This window comes from Cebus imitator, unplaced genomic scaffold (assembly GCF_001604975.1).
Source record: "Cebus imitator isolate Cc_AM_T3 unplaced genomic scaffold, Cebus_imitator-1.0 Scaffold211, whole genome shotgun sequence".
Taxonomy (NCBI): domain Eukaryota; kingdom Metazoa; phylum Chordata; class Mammalia; order Primates; family Cebidae; genus Cebus; species Cebus imitator.
This window is the reverse complement of record NW_016107526.1, coordinates 3,495,103-3,512,743: the sequence shown is the minus strand read 5'-3', so window position 1 is coordinate 3,512,743 and position 17,641 is coordinate 3,495,103. Positions and strand designations below refer to the sequence as shown.

The 17,641-nt window shown below is 46.4% G+C and overlaps 1 long non-coding RNA gene across 2 annotated transcripts in view; it reads right to left on the bottom strand.

Annotated features, from left to right (window-relative positions):
- Positions 1–16,904, bottom strand: part of LOC108317889 — a 151,601-nt gene extending 134,697 nt beyond the window's left edge. For both annotated transcript variants that reach the window (XR_005203395.1, XR_005203396.1), the window contains exons 1-2: positions 16,597–16,904; positions 5,877–5,946 (exon numbers count right to left, since the gene is read on the bottom strand). This is a non-coding gene — a long non-coding RNA (uncharacterized LOC108317889). The remainder of the gene's footprint in view (positions 1–5,876; positions 5,947–16,596) is intronic.
- Between the last annotated feature and the right edge of the window lie 737 nt (positions 16,905–17,641).

Below are 17,641 nucleotides of genomic sequence, written 5' to 3'. Positions count from 1 at the left end.
GGCCTCTTCCCTGCCCTCCTCCTTTTCTCCCCACCCAGCCAGGACCCATCCTCTTACACTTGCTCCCTGTTCTCTCCCTGGAATCTGGCTTCTCTTCCTTTCTATGGTGGCCCCTGGTTCAGTCAGGCCTTTGCCAACCCTCACCCACAGTCTAAGCCCCATACTGATCTGGCCACCAGCTTAGCTTCCCTCTATCCAGTGTTTCATATGGTCTATCAACCATCAGAATCATGAGATGAGGGGCGAGTACACATGCTCAAAATGCAAATTCCCAGGCCCTGCCCTGGCCTAGTGAATGAGAATTTCCAGGTAGGGTGCAGGAAGCTTTACCTCCAACCAGCTGTCTAAGAGATTCTGCTGCAGGGTAATCGTCCTTTTCTTGGCTGCCATCTAATTTTATGAAAACAGATCGGCTCATATCACCCCTTGCTTTAGGTAGCTAGGGTGGGGATGGGATGGGGTGCGTGTGTCTAAATGTGCCAGGTGGACTGATGGGATTGAGCCACCTAAAGTCTCTTTACTGAGAGCCAGAGATGCTGCCTGACCTGAGAAAGAACTCGTCTTAAGATCAGGGCAGGCTGGATCACATGAGGAGGATGTGATCACACAGCCCCAGGAAAGGCCAGTGCTTGGCACTAACTTGGCCGTTGCTTAGGACCAAATTGATTCCTGGCCCTAACTTACTACTCCCAAGGACAGAGGGAGTCGTAAGTAAAATCTGGACGTATGACTGCACTAAACATTGCTTAACACACTCAGCACACCCATGCACACACACAGCAGCACTTTTTAGAGTGTTTCTCCAGTCTTCCACACAGGATAACTCTGGCCCCGCGAGGACTCTGTGTTGGGATGCCTGGCTGGAGAAGGTGAAGACCTGCGCGAAAGGGCAGCAATGCCTGCCAAGGGACACCAGGACCTCACCATTTTAAAATGAAAGTTTCCTCCCCTTCCACAGCGAACCCCTACCTGTCGTTTTGGATTCATCAACGCCCTCCCGAAGCTGGCACCCTGATTTCCAGTCATTCCAAACCAGATGATTCCCTTCTACCCCCCGCATAGGATTAGGCTGCAAACTTCAGTGGCAGGACAATTTGTGGCTGAGGAACTTAAACCCTTACGGGGAAAAACAGACAGTTGGGGGCTGAGACAAGAAAGAAGCTAGAAAAACTTCTGTAAACACTCATGTAACCAGGACACCACACAGAATAAAGGCAGTGTTTGTGATATTTGCTCATCTTTATTAATTTCCATTAAGAATTTGTAGACAATGGAATCTTCCTTCCCTGAATTTTAAAGGAAATGCTTGCCAATGAATTTTGCTTTGTCCCCCTATGTTATACACATGAAGGTACTGTCCCTGATTTTTAAACTCGGAATGGTTAGCTGTTGTCCTGTTCACAGGCCCCACAGCTGCAGTGTCACCTAGGAAAATGGTGACTTGGATGTTTGCACAGAAAACATTCCGTTGTCCTCTTGCCAGAGGCGCAGAGTCCTTTCTGCTTCTGATCTTTGGGCCAAAGCTTGAATCATCTCTGCTTCCCCTCTCTCTGATCCCACCACCGTCAGTTCTAAGGCCACGGTCAGCTCCCTGTAGCTTCCACAGAAGCATCTCATGGACAAGACTTCAGCCTGCACTCATCTCTGTGGAAGGAGGCGGATTCACGACTGGTCACCCTTTTCACTCACCTTACTCTCATCTTCCTATAATGCAGTCCACACAGAGAAGTCAGAGTAATATTTGGAAAGTATAAATCGGTCTTATCACGTCCCTACTTAAGATCTTCCAGTGACTTCCCATTCTGCTTGGAAGAGAATCCAAGCATTTGGTCATACCTAAGAGGCCCACATGGCCTGACCTCTGTGACTTCATCTTCCTCCCCCACTTTTCTTCCTCTTCTCCAGCTCAGCGATACTGGCACCTTCCTGCTCCTCATCCAGCAAATCAGGCTCCTTCCTGCCCCAGGGCCTTTGTACATGCTCCATCTGGAGCGTACTCCCCCTGGTGCTTGCCATTGCTGGCTCCTTCCCTGCTCAGATGTCCTGACCTCAGAGATGCCTTCCCTAACCACCTCTTTAAACAGTCCCTTTTCTTCACTTACACTTCATCTCTTTATTTTGCTTTATTTTCTCAGCAAAAATTGCCTCTGCAACTCTTGCAATTATTTATCTATGTGTTTACAGACTGTCTCCTCTGACTAGAATGTCAGCTCCAAGACACCAGGAGCGTGTTGTCCTTGTTCATGGGTGTGCCCCCAGCACCCAGACCAGTGCCTGGCACATAACTAGCACTCAACAAGTACATACTGTGAACAAATGTATCCAGATTTTGAGGTGAGGTGGTTTAGGAAGGCTGAGCTTTGGAAGTGGCACACTCACCTGGAGGCACTTGGATCTATGAGATGACCAGAACTTGTGGCTTGGACAGGTGAGCAACACTTCCTGGAGAAGGTGCAGATGGTAGCCATCAATCGTGGGGGCTCCCCTCTGTCACCTTTCCAGTCTCTTGTCTCCTTCCAATCCATACCTGACGCCCATTCTTGGCCTTTCTCAGATTACTTTCTCGTTCGAACTTGTTTTCTTTACCTTTTTGGTTTTACGATGTCGTTCATATAAATTAGAATATGCCATTACTTTACTTGCAGTTGGGAAAGCTACTAGATCCTAAACGGCCTTCTAATACAGAGAGACAGTGCACTTTTCTTTCTGGCTATTTATGAGCCATGTACAATTACTAGATAGATGAATTTACCGTAAAAAATGTTTAAAAGGATAAAAAATACTTCTGTAATTCCTTTATGAAACAGCTCACAAATCATGTCAAAATGAGCTGTTCAAGGGAAAATAAGCACTTAGATCCTTAACTAATTTTCTTTGTGTTTGCATACCTGTCTGTCTGCAATATTATAAACTTCATTCAATTGCCCTTCCGCAACATCAGATTCTTAATTAAATGAACAGCACTGCTACAATTCTCTGATAAATAAAATAGCGTTTCCACATGAATTAGAAATGCCAACTTGTTAATTGTGTCCCTGAGGTTTTGTTACAAAATCTTCACTCTTTCCGTCATTATTCAGGCACAAAAAGACCATGCTACAATTTGGAAATAAGAATGTTCTTCAGGCAATTGCTTCCCAAGAACGGACTCAATATTCCATAAGACAGCTTTCCCCATCATTCTTCTTATAATACATGACAATAGTTAATTGGTTAGAAATGTTTTACATATTGTTTTATTTTATTGAAACTTACTCTAGGTAGAGGTAGCAAAAATTATTTTAAAAAAAAAAAAAAAAAAGAAAGAAAGAAAGAAAAGAAAAGAAATTCACCGAATTCAGATCAGCTGTGAAACTCACTCTAGGTAGAAGTGGCAAAAATTATTTAAAAAAAAGAAAAAAGAAAAAGAAAAGAAACGTATCAAATTCAGATCAGCTGAAAGAGGACGCTGGCCTGAACGTGTTAGAGAATTTACATTAAAAAATACTAGGTAGTAAACTTAAAGGTGGACAGCCTGTTGTACCTGTCTTTGCTTTTCTAGCATTTAGCTAGGTAATTTGAGCAAGGTACTTGGAAGCCTTCATTTTCCTCCTCTATAATATGGTCATAATCCTATGTTGTGAAGACTAAATGCTTGGAACTGAGGAACTAGCATGTAATAAACACTTAATAAATGTTAGCTATTGTTGTTTGGCTGTAAAGGACTCAGTAATTATTAACTATCACCCAGGCTGGAGTGCAGTGGCATGATCTCGGCTCACTGCAACCTCTGCCTCCCAGGTTCAAGTGATTCTCCTGCCTCAGTCTCCTGAGTAGCTGAGATTATAGGCACATGCCACCACACCCAGATAAGTTTTGTATTTTTAGTAGAGATGAGGTTTCACCATGCTGGCCAGGCTGGTCTTGAACTCCTGACCTCAGGTGATCCGCCCACCTTGGCCCCACAAAGTGCTGGGATTGCAGGTGTGAGCCATTGCGCCTGGCCTTTAACAACTTAAAATACTCCCCAAGTCTTTCCAAGAAGAGATCCTATTCAGCCGCCTTCAAAGAATGGATGATTCATTTATAATTCACAGCCCCATTTGCATACCAACAATTATTCTGCTTAAGCCCTTTAAAGAGCTGATTTCTTAATTAAAGCTAACATTCCCCTTGCACTCTGTTTGTCCTTTGAATTTTCTCAGTAAATCTTTTCTCTTAAGCAGTGTAGATGAGCGCTCCAGTCTAGCTGAGCAAACCATATACATTTACCCATATTTTAAACAACTGGCATCTACAAGAATGATGCTATGCTGTGTTTTAAAGCAATAGAACAATAACAAGAATGGTCACCACAAATAATGCACACTTGTTTTTGAGGTGGAACCTTGGTCTGTTCAGTTCCATGTCAGCTGCCTTCCTCTCCTAATCACCCCCCTTTGCCTTAGACTTCCTTGTTTAAATTAATGCATTCTTGGAACAGAGACTTCGAATTCATTACAGGGACCTGCAGTTTGCACTTTGTTTTCGTAATTTATTTAGAAAGTCCTCATGGTTTTGTTTTTAAGCTTAGCTAGGCATTTCATTATTTCGGTGACTTGTTTCTTGGCACCACATAGGTGACAGCAAGATGAGAATGAAACAGGCCTTTGAGGGATTGAGCGGGCCAAGACATACCCAGGCTGCCTAGAAAATGTGTGAGGCCTGGAACAAGAGACCCAACAGAAGCCCACATTCCTTTGCTGGGAAGCATATCCTCACCCCGGCCAGTCCAGCCAGGTAACCTCTGCCCACCAGGCACCTCCAGCACTGCCACCCTCTGCTGGCATTGCCTTTTACATCCTGCAGAAGAACATGAGGCTGGGGAGTCCATCTCAAATGAAGAATTTGTGGCCTCTCTGGAACTCCACACTAGAATGTGGTGGCACAAGGTGGTAGTCCCTGGAATCCAGCCCCATTCTCTTCCCACCAGGCTCCAGTGCCATGAAAGCTCTTCCATACAGGCATGTGGGCACCCCAGCTCCACAGTGGAGCTCTGTCAGAGCCCCTACAAATAGCTGCACCTTGGCCATTCCACAGAAATAGGAGTGTGCACAACGCCGTGTTTGAATGTCTGTGTCTCTCCAAAACTCACACTGAGGCTCAATCCCCAGTGCAATAGTATTAAGAGGTGGGGCCTTTAGGGAGTGATTGGCACCTTCTAAAAGGGACCGAGGGAGTGAGTTTACATACTTTCTGCCCTTCTGTCCTGTCATTCGAGGACATACGTTCATCCCTTTTGGAAGATCCAGTAACAAGGCACCATGTTGGTTTTTTGTTTGTCTTTTGAGACAGTCTCACTCTGTCGCCCAAGCTGGAGCGCAACGGCGCAGTCTTGGCTTACTGCAACCTCTGCCTCCCGGGTTCAAGCACTTTTCCCGGCTCAGCCTCCCAAGTAGCTGAAATTACAGGCATGTATCACTACACCCAGCTAATTTTATGTATTTTTAGTAGAGATGGGGTTTTGCCATGTCAGCCAGGCTGGTCTCAAGCTCCTGACCTCAGGTGATCTACCTGCCTCAGCCTCCCCAAGTGCTGGGATTATAGGCATGAACTACCGCACCCAGCCCCAAGGCACCATTTTGGAAGCAGACAGCAACCCTCGCCAGACACTGAACCTGCTGATGTCTTGATCTTGGATTTTCCACCCTCCAGAACTCTGAGAAGTAAATGTCTATTGTCTGGTCTCAGGTATTCTGTTATAGCAGCAGGACTAAAATACCATTCCATGGAAATACAATGTGCGCACCAACAACACAGTCCACTCAGGGAGGACAAACTCAGCAAGTGACCTATGACGACCCAGCTACCCAGAGAATGTTCTAGAAGTGCTGTCCCAAGGCTGGGATTCCTCTTACCTGGGTCTAAAGGCAATGACTATGAGGTCTGTTCATTCTTCTAATTGAAGAAGCAGCTCCTGCCCCCAACCTGTGTGTTGAAGAAGGGAGTGCAGTCAAATATTAGAGGGTGGGTTATTTAAAACACTGCCGTATATTCTCTACATTAGAAAAACCTCTGATGGGCTGGGCAAGGTGGCTTACGTCAGTAATCCCAGCATTTCAGAAGGCTGAGGAAGGTGGATGACTTGAGGTCAGGAGTTCAAGATCAGCCTGGTCAACAGGGTGAAACCCTATCTCTACTAAAAATACAAAAATTAGCCCAGCGTGGTGGCATGCACCTGTAGTCCCAGCTTCTCAGGAGGCTGAGGCAGAAGAATTGCTTGAATCAGGGAAGCAGAGGTTGCAGTGAGCCAAGATCGCGCCATTGCGCATTCCAGCCTGGGCGTTGCAACAAGGCTCTGTCCTCCGACACACCCCCAAAAAACACAAAACCTCAGATGACATCAGAGAACAGAGAGAGCTGAGATTCTAGTGTTGCTCATGAGCTTTCCTAGAGGAGGCCGGACTGAAACCAGGTCTCAAATGCAGCAGGGATATCCATCTTTTGTTTTTAAAAAATATGTTTTTAAAGTATATATATACTTATATATACGTATATATATATATTTATTGTACTTTAGGTTCTGGGGTACATGTACAGATCTTGCAGAATTGTTGCATAGGTACCCACATACCATGGCGGTTTGCTGTCTCCATCCCCCCATCGCTTACATCAGGCATTTCTCCCAGAGTTATCCCTCCCCAACCTCCCCACCTCTGCTGTCCCTCCCCTAGCCCCCCACCCCCCAACAGACTCCAGTGTGTGATGTTCCCCTCTCTGTGCCCATGTGTTCTCATTGCAACACCCGCCTATGAGTAAGAACATGTGCTGTTTGATTTTCTGTTCTTGTGTCAGTTTGCTGAGAATGATAGTTTCCAGATTCACCCATGTCCCTACAAAGGACACGAACTCATTGTTTTTCATGGCTGCATAGTATTCCATGGTGTATATGTGCCACATTTTCTTTGTCCAGTCTATCACTGATGGGCATTTGAGTCAGTTCCAGGTCTTTGCTATTGCAAACAGTGCTGCAATGAACATACATGTGCATGTGTCTTTATAATAGAATTATTTATAATCCTTTGGGTATATACCCAGTAATGGGATTGCTGGGTCAAATGGAATTTCTATTTGTAGATCCTTGAGGAATCACCACGCTGTCTTCCACAATGGTTGAACTATTTTTTTAAAGGGATATGTTTTTAATTAATTATTTCTTTAGCATACTCAACATAAACTAATTTATACTCTCACCAATAGTGTAAAAGTGTTCCTATTTCTCCACATCCTCTCCAGCATCTGTTGTCTCCAGATTTTTTAATGATCGCCATTCTGACTGGTGTGAGATGCTATCTCAATGTGGTTTTGATTTGCATTTCTCTAATTACCAGTGATGATGAGCATTTTTTCATATGTTTGTTGGCCTCATTAATGTCTTCTTTTGAAAAGTATCTGTTCATATCCTTTGCCTACTTTGGAATGGGTTTGTTTGGTTTTTTTCTTGTAAATCTGCTTTAGTTCTTTGTAGATTCTGGATATTAGCCCTTTGTCAGATGAGCAGATTGCAAAAATTTTTCCCATTCTGTTGGTTGCTGGTTCACTCCAATGATTGATTCTTTTGCTATACAGAAACTCTTAAGTTTAATTAGATCCCATTGGTCTATTTTGACTTTTGTTGCCATTGCTTTTGGTGTTTTAGTCCTGAAGTCCTTGCCTATGCCTATGTCCTGAATGGTATTGCCTAGGTTTTCTTCCAGGATTTTTATGGTGTTATGTCTTATGTTTAAATCTTTAATCCATCTGGAGTTAATTTTAGTGTAAGGTGTAAGGAAGGGGTCCAGTTTCAGCTTTCTGCACACCACTAACCAGTTTTTCCAACACCATTTATTAAACAGGGAATCCTTTCCCTATTGCTTGTTTTTGTCAGGTTTGTCAAAGATCAGATGGTTGTAGATGTGTGGTGTTGCTTCCGAGGCCTCTGTTATGTTCCATTGGTCTATCTGTTTTGGTGCTAGTACCATGCTGTTTTGATTACTGTAGCCTTGTAGTATAGTTTGAAGTCATGATGCCTCCGGCTTTGCTCTTTTTGTTTAGGATTGTCTTGGTTATGAGGGCTCTCTTTTGGTTCCATATAAAGTTTAAAGTGGTTTTTTCCAATTCTGTGAAGAAGGTCAATGGTAGCTTGATGGGGATAGCACTGAATCTATAAATTACTTTGGGTAGTATGGCCATTTTCACAATATTGACTCTTCCTAACCATGAGCATGGAATGTCTTTCCATCTGTTTGTGTCCTCTTATTTCCTTGAGCAGTGGTTTGTAGTTCTCCTTGAAGAGGTCCTTTACATCCTTTGTTAGTTGTATTCCTAAGTATTTTATTCTCTTTGTAGCAATTGTGAATGGGAGCTCACTCATGATTTGGCTCTCTGTTTTTCTGTTATTGGTGTATAGGAATGCCTGTGATTTCTGCAAATTGATTTTGTATCCTGAGACTTTGCTGAATTTGCTTATCAGCTTAAGGAGATTTGGGGCTGAGATGATATGGTCTTCTAAATATACAATCATGTCATCTGCAAATAGAGATAATTGAATTTCTCTTTTCCTAACTGAATAAACTTTATTTCTTTTCTTGCCTGATTGCTCTGGCTAGAACTTCCAATACTATATTGAACAGGAATGGTGAGAGAGGGCATCCTTGTCTAGTACCAGTTTTCAAAGAAAGTGCTTCCAGTTTTTGCCCATTCAATATGATATTGGCTGTGGGGTTTGTCGTAAATAGCTTTTATTATTTTGAGATATGTTCCATCGATACCTAGTTTATTGAGTGTTTTTAGCATAAAGGGCTGTTGAATTTTGTTAAAGGCCTTCTCTGCATCTATTGAGATAATCATGTGGTTTTTGTCTTTGGTTCTGTTTATGTGATGGATTATGTTTATAGATTTGCATATGTTGAACCAGCCTTGCATCCCTGGGATGAAGCCTACTTGACCGTGATGGATAAGTTTTTGATGAGCTGTTGCATTTGGCTTGCCAGTATTTTATTGAAGATTTTTGCATTGATGTTCATCGTGGATATTGGCCTGAAGTTTTCTTTTTTAGTTGTGTGTCTGCCAGGTTTTGGTATCAGGATGATGTTGGTCTCACAAAATGAGTTAGAGAGGTTTCCCTCTTTTTGTATTGTTTGGAATAGTTTCAAAAGAAATGGTACCAGTTCCTCTTTGTATGTCTGGTAGAATTTCACTGTGAACCCGTCTGGACCTGGATTTTTTTTTGGTTGGTAGGGTATTAATTGCACCCTCAACTTCAGACCTTGTCATTGGTCTATTCAGGGTTTCAGTTTCTTCCTGGTTTAGTCTTGGGAGGGTGCAAGTGTCCAGGCATTTATCCATTTCTTCCAGATTTACTGGTTTATTTGCATAGAGTTGTTTGTAGTAATTTCTGATGGTAGTTTGTATTTCTGTGGAATTGGTGGTGATATCCCCTTTATTGTTTTTTATTGCATCTATTTGATTCTTCTCTCTTTTCTTTAGTCTGGCTAGCAGTCTATTCTGTTGATCTTTTCAAAAAACCAGCTCCTGGATTTATTGATTTTTTGAAGGGTTTTTTGTATCTCTATCTCCTTCAGTTTTGCTCTGATCTTTGTTATTTCTTGTCTTCTGCTAGCTTTTGATTTTTTTTTATATTGCTCCTCTAGCTCATTCAATTTTGACAATAGGGTGTCAATTTTGATCTTTCCTTGCTTCTCATATGGGCATTTCCTGCTATATATTTCCTCTAGACACTGCTTTAAATGTGTCCCAGAGATTCTGCTACATTGTGTCTTAATTCTCATTGGTTTCGAAGAACATCTTTATTTCTGCCTTCATTTCATTGTTTATCCAGTCATCATTCAGGAGCAAGTTGTTCAGTTACCATGTAGTTGTGCAGTTTTGAGTGAGTTTATTAATCCTGAGTTCTAATTTGATTGCACTGTGGTCTGAGAGACTATTAAAATTTCCGTAATTATACATTTGCTGAGGAATGATTTACTTCCAATTATGTGGTCAATTTTAAAGTAAATGCAATGTGGTGCCAAGAAGAATGTATATTCTGTAGATTTGGGGTGGAGAGTTCTATAGATGTCTATTAGGTCTGCTTGGCCCAGACCTTCATTCAAGTCCTGGATGTCCTTGTTGATTTTCTGTCTTGTTGATCTGTCTAATATTGACAGTGGAGTGTTAAAGTCTCCCACTATTATTGTGCAGTAGTCTAAGTCTCTTTGTAGGTCATTAAGAACTTGTTTTATGTATCTGGGTGCTCCTGTATTGGGTGCATATATATTTAGGATAGTTAGTTCTTTTGATCTTTGTTGGTTTAAAGTCCATTTTATCAGAGACTAGGATTGCAAGTCCTGCTTTTTTTTGCTCTCCATTTGCTTGGTAAATCTTCTTCCATCCCTTTATTTTGAGTCTGTGTAAGTCTTTGCATGTGAGATGGGTCTCCTGAATATAGCACACCGATGGGTCTTGACTTTTTATCCAGTTGGCCAGTCTGTGTCTTTTGATTGGGGCATTTAAGCCATTTACTTTTAAGTTTAACATCGTTATGTGTGAATTTGATCCTGACATTTTGTTACTGGCTGGTTGTTTTGCCCATTAGTTGACACAGTTTCTTCATTGCATCGTTGGTCTTTACCATTTGTTATGTTTTTGCAATGGCTGGTAGTGGTTATTCCTTTCCATGTTTAGTGCTTCCTTCAGGAGCTCTTGTAAGGCAGGTCTGGTGGTGACAAAATCTCTCAGCATTTGCTTGTCCATAAAGGATTTTATTTCTCCTTCACTTATGAAGCTTAGTTTGGCTGGATATGAAATTCTGGGTTGAAAGTTCTTTTCTTTAAGGATGTTGAATATTGGCCCCCACTCTCTTCTGGCTAGTAGGGTTTCTGCAGAGATCCGCTGTGAGTCTGATGAACTTCCCTTTGTGAGTGACCCAACCTTTCTCTCTGGCTGCCCTTAGCATTTTTTCCTTCATTTCAACGCTGGTGAATCTGACAATTATGTGCTGTGGGTTGCTCTTCTTAAGGAGTATCTTTGTGGTGTTCTCTGTATTTCCTGGATTTGAATGTTGGCCTACCTTGCTGGGATGGGGAAGTTCTCCTGGATAATATCCTGAAGAGTGTTTTCCAGCTTTGGTTCATTGTTCCCATCACATTCAGGTACACTGATGATGCGTAGATTAGGTCTTTCCACATAATCCCATATTTCTTGGAGGCCTTGCTCATTTCTTTTCACTTTTTTCTCTATTCTTGCCTTCTCATTTTATTTCATTGAGCTGATCTTCAAACTCTGATATCCTTTCTTCTGCTTGATTGATTTGGCTATTGAAACTTGTGTATGCTTCGTGAAGTTCTTGTGCTGTTTTTTTCAGCTCCATCAGGTTGTTTATGTTCTTCTCTAAGCTGGTTATTCTAGTTAGCATTTCGTCTAACCTTTTTTCAAGGTTCTTAGTTTCTTTGCATTGGGCTAGAACATATTCTTCTAGCTCAGAGAAGTTTGTTATTACCCACCTTCTAAAGCCTGCTTCTGTCAATTTATCAGACTCATTCTCCATCCAGCTTTGTTCCCTTGTTGGTGAGGAGTTGTGATCCCTTGGAGGAGGAGATGCACCCTGGTCTTTGATGATTTTATCCTTTTTGCACTGGTTTCTTCCCATCTTCATGGATTTATCTACCCTTGATCTTTGAAATTGGTGATTTCGGATGGGGTCTCTGAGTGAATGTCCTTTCTGTTGCTCTTGAAGCTATTTCTTTTTGTTTTATAGTTTTCCTTCTAACAGTCAGGCCCCTCTGCTGTAGGACTGCTAGAAGTCAACTCCAGACCTTGCTTGCCTGGGAATCACCTGTCAGGGCTGCAGAGCAGTTAGGATTGCTATCTGATCTTTCCTCTGGTAGCTTCGTCCCAGAAGGGTACCCACCAGGTGTCACCCAGAGCTCTCCTGTATGAGGCATTTTTTTTGGCTATACAAGGGTCAGGGAGTCACTTGAGGAGGTAGTCTGTCCCTTGCCTGCCTGCAGAGGTGCTGCTTGGCTGCCTCGGACTCTGCCCAGCTGCCATGTAGGCTTCCCCTGGCTTTTATTTACGAAGGTGAGATTAGACCCGCCTTTGCAATGGCGGACACCCTTCCCCCCATCAAACTCAATCATCCCGGGCCAAGCTTGAACTGATGTGCTGGCTGCAAAACTCTCAAGCGGGGCTTCAGTTTGCTGGTCTTTGTGAGGGTGGGACCTGCCAAGCCGTATTACCTGTCTCCCTGCTTTCAGCTCTCCCTCTTTCTTTGGGTCAGGTAGATCCGTCCTGCAGGCATTCTCTGTGCTAGTCAAAACTTCCACCGTGCCAACAACTCGTGGTACCAGGCTGGCCAGAGCTGTCACTCAGATCTGTGTTGATAACTCATGGCACTTTTCAGCCTAGCAGTGTTCTTCTGGACTGTGGGTTGCAAAGGTCATGGGGTTTTTGACAAATTTATTGAACTGGGTGCTGAAGGGGTAAAGTCCCTGATCCTCTGGTCAGTTGCACTTCCCAGGTGAGGCAGTGCCCTGCCCTGCCTCAGTTTACCCTCCTTCTAAAGTATATTTTAAAAATACAGATAGGGTCTCACTTTGTTGTCCAGGCTGGTGTTAAACTTCGGGCCTCAAGCAATCCTCCTGCCTCCTCCTCCCAAACTGCTGCCATGACAGAGATGAGCCACTGTGCCCAGCCCATTGTAGTTTTTATTAGAATTTATGATAAACTTTTCATTTTATGGTATTGTCAATTATATCATGTATTTTCTTGGTCATTTTTTTAAACTTTTTGTCGGAAAGCTGCTCTGGGGAGACCTCAGTTTTCTGCCCACCTCCTTTTTGTGTGGCCCTCAAACTAAAGACAAGCCCCTTAAAGATCACCACTCCCATGCCTTGCCTCTGCCACGGGTACTTTAATGGCCTCTAAAATTTTTAGATCATCTCTCTCATATTCAAAGGCCATGGAAATTACAGAAGTTTCCAAAGCAAAACGTTTTGTCTGAAACAAGCTGCTTTGGATTTTGTCTACACAATATAGGCACTTTCCTCCAGGCCTTCCACATTTGCCCTGTAATTGTCCCCCCAGTCACTTGCTTGGTTTTACGACAAGTAACAAATCACAGTGGGAAGGTCTTAGTTTTCTCTGTCTTTGTCACCATTCTGGGATGCCCCAGTGGTAACAGGAAACGCACCCATGGCTCCATGCAGCTCTCCTGTAGGTACTTCTCTTACCTGTGGACCAGATCCTGTCCTGTGTAATGTTGATGTTTGCAACTGTAGAGTTTATTTTTTGATTTAGGGTATGAAATGATCATTGGCTTAAGCAGCACCAGAATTGACGCAGAGAAGGTGGGGACATAGATTTCTTGGCCTTTTGATGAAAAAACTAAAGACCACTGTTGTGGGTTTCCAACTGCACAAGCTGTGATGTGGCAGAGTTGGGACTGTGAGTCGCGACAGCTGGGCTTGCTCCCCCATGTCCTTTGTCCATCCTTCATTGCCCACTCACTTGCCGAGAGCTGTTGATGTCGAAGCACCCAGGATATCCAGGTGGGCAGCACCACATTCTGCAGGGTACTGTGACTTGGGGCCAAGTCTTTCAGCCTCCCTCAATCTCACCTTCTTTACCTGTAAATAGCAATACTGCAGACCCCTCAAGGCAATCATGGGAAAGTTTAAGAAGTGGAACTGGGTCAGCTGGCACTTAGTAGGTAGTCAAAATCAACCATGAAGAGTCAGTGTCCTGGAGCTCAGCAGCTGTCCCAGACCTGGAAGAGTGAGTGTGCTTCTGCCTTCCCCTTGTATGGTTCTGGGATGGGAGATCTGCCCAGCCCCCAAGAGAGGGGTCCCCGGAGAGCCCGGGGCTGCCACAGAACAAGTTCTCTGTTGGCAAATAAAGCCATCGCAGAGATGATTCCAGCAAGTTGAGCACCCTCTAAACAAAGAAGGAAATGTGTTATCTTTTTCCTGAGGCCTAGTAAACATTGGAAAAAACACTACTAGATTTAACTTCAAAATACAATTTTTCCAGCATGGCTGGAGTGCATCCCTCAGCCATCCAGAGGCTTCTAAACGCATCAGGAACTCAGTTAGGACCCTCACCAAGTTGTCTCATCTCGCATGGAACCCACTGGCCCTCACAGAATTGAGAGAACATTCATTTTCTTCAACTCTTACGAACAACAGTTTGTCACTTGCTCTGACTCTATGGACCTGGGCAGCCGGCATCTCAGGGATGGGAAGTCAGAGAAATTCTGAGCATAGGCTGTATTTGCTGAGAAGACAGAGAGACTATTTTCTATTTCTCACTTCTCTCTCAAAGAGCAAAAACAACGGGCCTGTCTGGCCTAGTCACTGCTTTCTGTCTCTGAAGCGTTCCAGGCGCCAGCACCAGCCTTCCTCCTTATTAACGTTCCGTGATGACTCCTTCCCGATGCTGGGATCCGGCCCACGGGGTTATTACAGGGCAGACTCCAACAGGGAAGGTGTTGTTGACTCACCCTCACAAATATCATTCCTTACATTGTCAGGGCAATTAATAAACACGACTTTAAAGAATGCAAAAATAAAATATCAAACTGAAGACTTTCAGTATAATTTATTTGCCAATCTTTTATTTTGAGAAGGTTGAGAGTCGCGAGGGAAAATAAACCCTAGAGAAATATTGTTTTTAAGTTCTTCCAATAGATAAAGACATGTAGGCCTTTTCTAACATTTTTCCAAAAAGAACATCTGCCGCTCTAATTCCATGAAAAGTATAAAGAATTTGTGATTAACAGCCCTATATGTGGAGCTCATGAAGCTCACAGGATTGGGAATGGAAGTATCACTTTGAATGGAAGGTTTAGGCTCGAATCAGAACTTCCGGATTTAAGAAAACAAAACAGGCTGGGCGCAGTGGCTCATACCTGTAATCCCAGCACTTTGGGAGGCCAAGGTGGGCAGATCACTTGAGGTCAGGAGTTCAAGACCAACCTGGCCAACATGGAGAAACCCGTCTCTACTAAAAATGCAAAACTTAGCCAGGCCTGGTATCGCGCACCTGTAATCCCAGCTACTTGGGAGGGTGAGGCAGGAGAATCGCTTGAACCTGGGAGAGGGAGGTTGCAGTGAACACAGATCGGGCCACTAAACACCAGCCTGGGAGACAAAGCGAGACTCTATCTCAGAAAAACAAAACAAAGCAAAACAAAAGCAAAATGCAGATTGCAGATTCCTGGGCCTCCTCCCTCCAACACCATCAGAGGGTGCACAGATTAGGTCCCTACTGCATGCAGAGCAGCATCCCAGGTGCCCTGTGGCTGCGCCAAAGCAGCAGAAACCGGTGGTGTGCCTGAAGATGCACGCTCCACAGCTGTACACAAGGCTTCCAGGTCTACGTCTCGGCTTCCCCGACAGTGTCCATGCGACACTGTCACCAGTGTCCCCTCTGACAAGCAGAAAATCAAATTCGAACTGGGCAAATGATTCCCTGCCCGGGTGTGGGAGAAGGGTCAAGTTCCAAGTCTGGAGAAAGGGGCGGCTCCAGCCAGGATCAGCGGAGCTCGGGAGGGGAGGCAGAGCCAGGCCCGGCACCTGACGCCAGAGGAGGCGGCGGCAGGGCGCCGCCCAGAGCCTGCAGGCCCCGCCCCCGCCCGGAGCCTGCAGGCCCCGCCCCCGCCCGGAGCCTGCAGGCCCCGCCCCCGCCCGGAGCCTGCAGGCCCCGCCCCCGCCCGGAGCCTGCAGGCCCCGCCCCCGCCCGGAGCCTGCAGGCCCCGCCCCCGCCCGGAGCCTGCAGGCCCCGCCCCCGCCCGCCAGGCGCGCCCCGCCCCCGCCCAGAGCCTGCAGGCCCCGCCCCCGCCCCCCAGGCGCGCCCCCGCCTCCCCTCCCCGCTGCACACTGCATTCCCTCCTGAGGCCCCGCCCGGAAGCCCCTCCCCACCCCTCCCCGCCCAGCGTCTGCTCCAGGGCGCCGAGGCCGTGCCGCTCACCCGACGCAGCCCGCTCGCTCGGCGCGAGCGCCACCACCCGTCCTTACCCCCATCCAGTCCGAGGCCAGCCCCTTGGGCTCCGAGCCTGCTCCCTAGAAGCGTTTCCCCCAGAAGGAGAGTTACTGGAAAGCCAGAGGAAGCCAAGGAGAGGCGGCGATGGCAGCGCGCGGGGCCGGGCGGGAGCGCGGGGGCGTCCGGCCGCGGACCGGGCACCACGGTGTCCCCTCAGCCCGGGACACGGCGCGGCGCCAGCGCCACCCAGCGGGCTTGGCGGGAACTGCGCTCCCTCCCTGCTCGGGGGCGCCGGACACACAGGAAACCGAGAACAACGCCTGTAACCAGATAAACGCTCGGGGCGAGGCCGCTATCGTCCCTCTGCCGGGAGTGAGTCAAGTCTCACCGCCTCGGTCGTAATTCCACGAGTGCTGATGAAGACGGTGACATCTGACATTTCAATGGCACTTTCTATTCCCCCTGGTGTGCAGGACCTGGGGGTCTGCAGGACCGTGACCGGTTGGAGTCTCGGAGCCCGGGGTTAATACTTGGCAGCACCCATTCATTCCCTGGGCTCCCCTTGCCCTTCACCCTCTGGCCCCTGAAGCCGGAAGGGAGACTGTCCCCGTCCCCTACCTGCCGCCGGGGTGTCTCCCGGGGCCCTCGTGGCCCCTCTCTCCCAGCCCTCCAAACGGTGAAGGGTTATTTCTGCTGGTGACTTCCACCTGTGGGAGCAGGAAAAGGAAGTGGGGCTGGGAAGAAGGGGAGGGTGTGAGGCGTTTCCCCGCCTTGAGCTGCAAGCCGGGTGGGAATAGAACACCTGCAGCCCTCCAGCCCTCCCCGGCGCCCTGCTCATGCGGTGGGAGTGGGAACGCCATCAGGGCAGAGCCCCTCCAGCTGGCCCGGTCTGCGCCTCCACCCTGCCCGGCCGCCTCAAAACGCGGCTTGCCTCCCTGCGGGGGTGTAGAAGCCTCTTGGAGCACCTCTTGTAAAATCAGGTCCCTGGGCCAGGCGTGGTGGCTCACACCTGTAATCCCAGCACTTTGGGAGGCCGAGGCTGGCGGATTGCCTGAGGTCAAGAGTTCGAGACCAGCCTAGCTAACATGGTGAAACCCATCTCTACCAAAAATACAAAAATTTAGCCGGGCGTGGTGGCGCGCGCCTGTAGTCCCAGCTACTCGGGAGGCTGAAGTAGGAGAATCGCTTCAACCTGGGAGGCAGAAGTTGCAGTGATCTCCCTCTGTCACCCAGGCTGGAGCAGAGATCACGCCACTGCACTCCAGCCTGGGTGACAGAGGGAGACTCTGTCTCAGAAAGAAAGAAAATCAGGTCCCTGGAAAGAAGCAAAATTAATCCATTTATTTGTTTTCTATTTATTTTTACTTCCCTACACAAGGTATTCACTTCAAGGCTGCCCAGTGTCCCCTCCCACCCAGAGGAATTTCCCCTCTCCAGCCCAGGCCAACAGCCTCTGTCTCCAGCTGTGGCCTCCGCTCTGGCCTTACTCTGGGCAGAGGGCTCAAGAGGGCTGAAGGAGGACCAGAGACATTCAGAGTGGCCAGAGTAAAGGGAGGGAGGGAAGGGGTGGGAGAGGCATTTGGAGGGCACAGGTGGAGGGCACCGGCCTCTCAGCATAGCAAAGGCTATGATGGGCTTGAGTCTGACAGGAGGGCAATGACCT